At 41.1% G+C, this 7,285-nt stretch overlaps 1 long non-coding RNA gene across 1 annotated transcript; it reads left to right on the top strand.

Annotated features, from left to right (window-relative positions):
* Positions 1 to 460: 460 nt before the first annotated feature.
* Positions 461 to 973, top strand: LOC134206442 (uncharacterized). The gene is made up of 3 exons (XR_009978283.1): positions 461 to 725; positions 790 to 867; positions 927 to 973. It is a non-coding gene; the product is annotated as an uncharacterized LOC134206442 (long non-coding RNA).
* The last annotated feature ends 6,312 nt before the right edge of the window (positions 974 to 7,285 follow it).

The following is a 7,285-nucleotide window of genomic DNA, read 5'->3' as shown; positions in this document are numbered from 1 at the left end:
AATTGAAAACTGTGCAGAAGATACATTTGTTTAATACCTCATAGTTTTCACGATACTCACAAAACAATGTTTCTACTAAAAATCTCTTTTCGTACAATCTCTGTTACTTTTGAATGTACGAATGAAAAAGTCTGATTCACAGATATAATAAAAATTGACTATATTTCCAAACTTATGTGAAAATTACAACAAAATCGATTATTCCACTACTGAGAACCAGGCCGTCAAAATCGATAAGGTTTTTTTATGGAAAATGGCCACTTATTATATTGTCCAGCAGTGTAGCAAGACCATGTTGAAGGTGACTCGGGTCCTGAGCAGAAGAAAATAACTCAAAAATACCCAATTCTGTTATTGATACTCAACACACTGTAACCGATGGTTTCAAAATTATCGCATTGGCTCCACCAAATGCGGGAATTTGGGCGACCTCCTTTATACGCCACTGGTCTAATGGAATAGGTGCTGCCATCTATGTCTGAGGTCGCGGGAGTTCATTTTCGAAACAAATTTAAGGTAAACCGTATATGGGAATTTCAGTTCATAAAATCAATATGGTTCTCGATATGGACACTAGAGGGACTGTCAAAATCATTATACAATACAAATGAATTACCAATACTTATAAAATATAGACTTCTTGCTAGCATGATTGAACTAATTCTTTCTTTCTGGCTCAAGACTTCAAGAAAGTTAGAAGTGCGCGGCGCGTGTTAAAAGTCGAGGTAGTGAAAATTGTATAAAAAGCATGTGTGATTTTTGAGTAATTCTTGTTTCTAATTCTTTTAGTTATAGTTATTCCTTAAAAGCTAATTGTTAAAAAGCTTAAAATAAAGTGTTAGTAGTGCAGTTAGTAAATTATTAAAGGTAAAGAAATGTTAATAGTGTTAGAGAAACTTAACCTAAACTAAATGTACTATATACAGGGTGCTGTGTGGCTAATAAAAGCGGTTCGCATTCCAAGGGAATTGCGTGCCACTGAACCTAGTGGAAAAAGGTAAATGGATCAAAATGATTGTAAAAGTCGTCGAATGAAATCTTATCAGGTCACTAATATAAACACTGCCTGATATGGAATCTGAGATAAAATTGAAGTATGAGACCCTCCTCGTCCATCACTTGGAGAGGGAAGAGGTCGAGTTTGAACGGGAGATTCGGGCAGTAGCGTTTGAGAAAAACGAAAGTGTAGGCGCACTAAGAAGACGTCTTAGGGAGACACTGAAAAAGGGTGATCCGAAGGAAATAGATTTGGTAAATTGTGAGGGACGGAATGTGGACGGAGAAATAACTTTGATTGACAGGTCGGTCAAGGAAATCAGTGACTATTTAGAGAAGAAGAAACATTTCGAGGGAATTAAAGACGCATTGAAAACACGTCTGGTGCACTATTTCGCCCGGTGTTTGACAATCCAAACCGCGGCAGATAAAGATCAAGACTTAGAGGATTTGGATAAACTGCTCAGTACTATTCGTCAATTGTACAACACGTACTTTACCATGTTTACTCCAATCGATGAGATCCGAAAGGAGGTAATGCTACAAATATCCAACTCATTATCCCAACTACAGTTAGGTCAGACTGGACAACCTAAAGTTCAAAGTATATCTAGAGAGACACAGACGGATGATACAGACGTAGGAGAGCTAACTAGTGGTAATGAAAATCGACTGAACCTCATAAGTAGACGACAACTGCTATCGAATTTAGAGAACAGGCCAGCATCCTCGTTGGTGGCTCCTTCGAGTTTACAACCATCTGGATCAGGAGTAGGTCGTCGTAGACCACAGGAAGAAGAAAAAGTAATAAGACGATTTGCATTGTCGTCTACACGCGACATTTCGGAGCAAGACTCAGACTCGTCGTCTATTTCTCCACCACGTAGGTCGAAAGCCAGGCCTAAAAGGTCACAGACAAGGCGAAGTAGACAAGTTTCAGAATGGAACTTGCGCTATGACGGTAGGGATGGTGGTAGAGATTTGATGAAGTTCATACGCGAGGTGGAATTTTATGCCAAGTCGGAAAATGTCTCCGAAAAGGAACTATTCCGCTCAGCTATACATTTATTTAGTGGATTACCAAAACTATGGTTTATGTCTGGAGTAGAATCCGAAGATTTTACTACATGGCAAGAGCTAGTGGCGGAAATGAAAAAGGAGTTTTTGAGTCCTGATCATGATCACGTAAGCGAGGTGAGAGCGATTGACAGGAAACAACGGTCGAAAGAAAAATTCCAGGATTTCTTTTTCGATATCCAGAAAATTTTCAATTCTCTGACGAAACCGATCTCAGAGAAGAAGAAATTCGAGATAGTATTTCGTAATCTCCGAGCCGATTACAAAGGGCATATCGTGGCTGCGCAGATTGATAATCTGGCGGACCTCAAAACCTTCGGCCGGAAGCTTGATGCCACTTTTTGGTTTAAATATGAAACCCGGAGTCAGGATGATCAAGCGCCTAAGAATAGGGTTCAGATAAACGAATTAAAGACGGGTCAAAAATCAAAACAAGGCGGTGAGGTAAATAGGCCAGATAAGGGAGTAGCTGTTCACAAAGAGTCGTATAAACCCGCGGCGGAGAAGATTTTCAAACCGACTCCCCGTATAGACGAACCGCAGATGAAAGCCAAAGGGGGCAATGACCCTATCGATGGTTTGAAGGTTCTTGTTGAAAAGTACAGGCCACCTCCTCCTGGTATTTGCTGGAACTGTCGGCTAGAAGGCCATCACCAATCCGAGTGTAGAGCCCCCAAGCACAAATTTTGCTACAAGTGTGGATTCTACCAAGTCGACACAAAGTCCTGTCCGTGGTGTGCAAAAAACGCCTAGGCACCCGTCTGGAGGGGCAGACGGTAGTGATGGACAGTAGCAAGTCCCCCAGAGAATCGGAAACCGATTCAAATTTAGTAATACCGGATTTGAGACAAGTAGGGAGTGAGGAATACATACATTCATCGAACATTGAAATCAATGAACATTTTTTGAAAATGACGAACGACGATAGGCCGTTTGTTCAAGTAGAAATCTTAGGAATTCCACGAATAGGGTTACTCGATAGCGGTGCCAACAGAAGCGTTTTAGGATCCGGGGCGAATGCACTTATAAAAGCATGTAAATTAAACTTACGCCCTGTTCATATAGAGATAAATACTGCAAGTGGTCAAAAGCTGGATGTGTCGGGGTGTGTAGAGTTACCCATTACGTTTGGGGCAGTCACAAAGATGGTATCGGCACTAGTAGTTCCATCCGTCAAACGACAGCTGATCTTAGGGTCAGATTTCTGGCAATCGTTTGGGATTGTGCCCACGATTGTCTCTTCACAGATTCCGATTTGTGTAGAAGAACTTAATGAGGGATCCCTGGAATCGACATTAACAGAAGAACAGATAAAACAGTTAGAAGAGGTCAAATCTTTATTCAAACCCGCCGTTGAAGGTCATTTAGAAACCACCACAATGATTAACCACCGGATCGAGTTAACCGATGAAGCTAAGAAGCTTCCATCTGTGCGGATTAATCCATTTCCAACCTCCCCTGCTCGACAGGGCAAGATTAATCAAGAATTAGATTCTATGTTGAAATGCGGAATCATTGAAAGGTCGTATAGTGACTGGGCACTTCGATTGGTCCCAGTAGATAAATCAGATGGTTCAGTTCGACTTTGTCTCGACGCCCGCAAACTGAATGAGCGGACTATACGGGACTCCTACCCTCTCCCACATGCTGACAGAATCCTTAGTAGGCTTGGTCCTAGTAAATATATATCAACTATTGATCTTTCGAAAGCGTTTCTGCAGGTACCCTTGCACCCACGTTCTCGGAAGTTCACAGCATTTTCAGTACTGGGCAGAGGGCTGTTCCAGTTCACTCGCATGCCTTTTGGCCTAGTAAACAGCCCGGCAACCTTGTCGCGACTGATGGACCGGGTTCTAGGTGGCAGTGAACTGGAACCAAACGTGTTTGTTTATCTCGATGACATCATCGTGATAAGCAACACGTTTGAGGAGCACCTGGATAGGCTTAAACAGTTGGCAGGCAGACTACGGGAGGCGAACTTATCCATTAATTTACAAAAATCTAAGTTCTGTGTGTCTGAAGTACCGTATTTGGGGTATATTCTTAGCAAGAACGGACTCCGTCCAAACCCGGACAGAGTAGAGTCCATCGTTAATTTTGAACGGCCAAAATCTCTTCGGGCACTACGCAAATTTCTTGGAATGTGCAATTACTATAGGCGCTTTATAGCGACCTTTAGTGAAATTGTACGACCACTAACAGATCTTTTAAAAGATCATCCCAAATCGGTCAAATGGAATAATACGGTCGAATCCTCTTTTGTCAGAATTAAAGAGTTACTGATTAGTGCTCCCATTCTGACAAACCCCGACTTTACTAAGCCATTTAGCATCCACTGTGACGCCAGTGACTCGGCAATAGCAGGGGTCTTGACGCAAACGTATGAAGGCATTGACAAACCTATAGCCTATTTTTCGCAGAAGCTCAGCACACCCCAATTGCGATATGCGGCCACTGAAAAAGAGGCCTTGGCTGTGTTGTGTTCCTTGGAGAAGTTCAGGTGTTATATTGAGGGGTCGCGATTCACCGTAATCACGGACGCGTCAGCTCTAACGTTTATTCTACGCAGTAGTTGGAAAACGTCCTCCTGTTTATGTCGGTGGAGTCTTGAACTCCAAAACACGACATGGAGATTAAACATCGCAAAGGGGTTGATAATATTGTGCCGGATGCTCTGTCCAGGGCAGTGGAAGAGATCTGCGCCCTATCAGAGACGTTCGATTGGTACCGCCACATGACTCAGAAAGTTGAAGAAAATCCCGAAATCTTTAAGGATTTTCGTTTCGAAAACGGAATTCTTAAAAAGTTCGTTGCCAACCCTGGTGACATAGACTACCGCTTTGAGTGGAAAATTTGTGTTCCTTCGGAGTTGAAAGATAAGATTTTATTCGAAGAACATGATGAGGCCATTCACTTAGGCTACGAGAAAACACTGGCGAAGATACGTAAACGATACTACTGGCCCAATATGGCCAAAGAAATAAAGGCTTACATTCATAAGTGCACTATCTGCCAAGAAAGCAAGCCCACTAATCATTCCCAACATCCGGTCATGGGACAGCAAAGAGTGACCACTAAACCCTTCCAGATTATTGCTCTTGATTATATCCAATCCCTACCTCGAAGTAAAACAGGAAACTGTCACCTTCTGATAGTAATGGATCTGTTTTCAAAGCTCAGTTTGCTATTCCCAGTCCGTAAGATTTCCACTCAATCCGTGATTAAAATTCTCGAAGAGAGTTGGTTTCGCCGTTACGGTGTTCCTGAGTGTCTGATATCAGATAATGCTTCGACTTTTCTTTCAAAAGAATTTAAAGCTCTTTTAGAAAAATATCGTATTCAACACTGGGCCAACTCAAGACACCACAGCCAAGCCAACCCCGTGGAGAGATTGAATAGAACCGTCAACGCATGTGTCCGAACGTATGTAAGAATGGACCAAACTCTATGGGATAGCAGGATTTCGGAAGTGGAATTTGTTTTAAATATTGTCTGTTTCCTTGGTAACAAAACGCGCCGACCATTTTTAGGCACTATCAAAATCGTCGCCAACATCTTTATTCTAAAATTATGTTAGTTTTATTAGTAAATAATGTCAATCTGCATTAAAAACAGGGCTCAATTTTGGGAAATAATGTGATTATTGAGTATATAAAATTTTGTTCACAGTTGATTTGACAGATCTTATGGCCATTTCTGCTGGCGACGATTTTGGCGTCAATTTGTTTTGCGACGATTTCAAATCGTCGCGGCCGATAAGGTGGGAAATTGATAATACCACTCCGCACAGTTCGACAGGGTTTTCCCCATATAAAATTGTATTCGGACATGAAGTCGTAGGTAGAGGAGACGAACACCGGATCGACAGGGATGTGATAGATATTTCCGATAAGAACAGATTGGAAGAGAAAGTTAGAATTGATCAATTTATTCGAGATTTAGTTGTTAGAAATTTAGAAAAACAATACCAGAAAAACTCACAACATTACAATTTGCGTCGACGAAAACTTGCACCAGTCTATGCAGTCGGCCAAAAAGTATTCAAAAGAAACTTTAAGCAGTCCTCCGCAATAGGCAAATTTAATGCCAAACTAGCACCATGCTACGTCCCTTGTACGGTCAAAGCTCGGATAGGCACCAGTTCCTACGAGTTGATCGATGAGTCGGGAAAATCTCTTGGCATTTTCTCCGCTGCTGATTTGAAGCCAGGGACCTGAAATGAAAGAAAAAATAAATGATTAATAGTAGAATCTGAAAAATTTTGTCAATGATTCATTGACGTCAACATTATCAGATACTTAGCTGAATAAACATTCTTATTAGATTCTCGCTGGGACTGCAGACCAGATGAGAAAATGGAAACGTTAATAGCCTGGAAAGATGAAATAATTGAAGGAGCAATGTTAGATTGAGTTAGTTTCTTTGACGAACAAATCGTACTTACCCGAATTTCCTTGATCCTCGGAATACTTATCGTGGTTGAATTCCCAAGACAAATGATGCCACCACAACCGATCAGTGAACATTATTGATTTCGACCCGTTTTAGAGCGCTCGAACGAGATAAGATTCCGCGAATTGACGAAATTGTCGAAAGAAAACACAGTGACTGACAAACCAAAACAAAGTTCATTCATACGTTCCGATTGACAGGTAGAAGGTTCATCGATTCATTTGCTTTTCCAGGGTCGGAAGAGAGAACTAGAGGAGATGAACAAAAACAACCAGTAGTAAATTTCTGTTTTTACCAAGAGTAAAAGCATACAAAAAATCAACTCTACTAAAGTATTTTCATTAATAATTAAAACAATATTTTCTTTCACCCGGTCGGAGGGGTATTGTAACCGATGGTTTCAAAATTATCGCATTGGCTCCACCAAATGCGGGAATTTGGGCGACCTCCTTTATACGCCACTGGTCTAATGGAATAGGTGCTGCCATCTATGTCTGAGGTCGCGGGAGTTCATTTTCGAAACAAATTTAAGGTAAACCGTATATGGGAATTTCAGTTCATAAAATCAATATGGTTCTCGATATGGACACTAGAGGGACTGTCAAAATCATTATACAATACAAATGAATTACCAATACTTATAAAATATAGACTTCTTGCTAGCATGATTGAACTAATTCTTTCTTTCTGGCTCAAGACTTCAAGAAAGTTAGAAGTGCGGCGCGTGTTAAAAGTCGAGGTAGTGAAAATTGTATAAAAA

The sequence above is a fragment of the Armigeres subalbatus genome, chromosome 1 (genome assembly GCF_024139115.2).
Source record: "Armigeres subalbatus isolate Guangzhou_Male chromosome 1, GZ_Asu_2, whole genome shotgun sequence".
Taxonomy (NCBI): domain Eukaryota; kingdom Metazoa; phylum Arthropoda; class Insecta; order Diptera; family Culicidae; genus Armigeres; species Armigeres subalbatus.
Note: the sequence above shows the minus strand (reverse complement) of the source record. Positions and strands in the feature narration are given on the sequence as shown.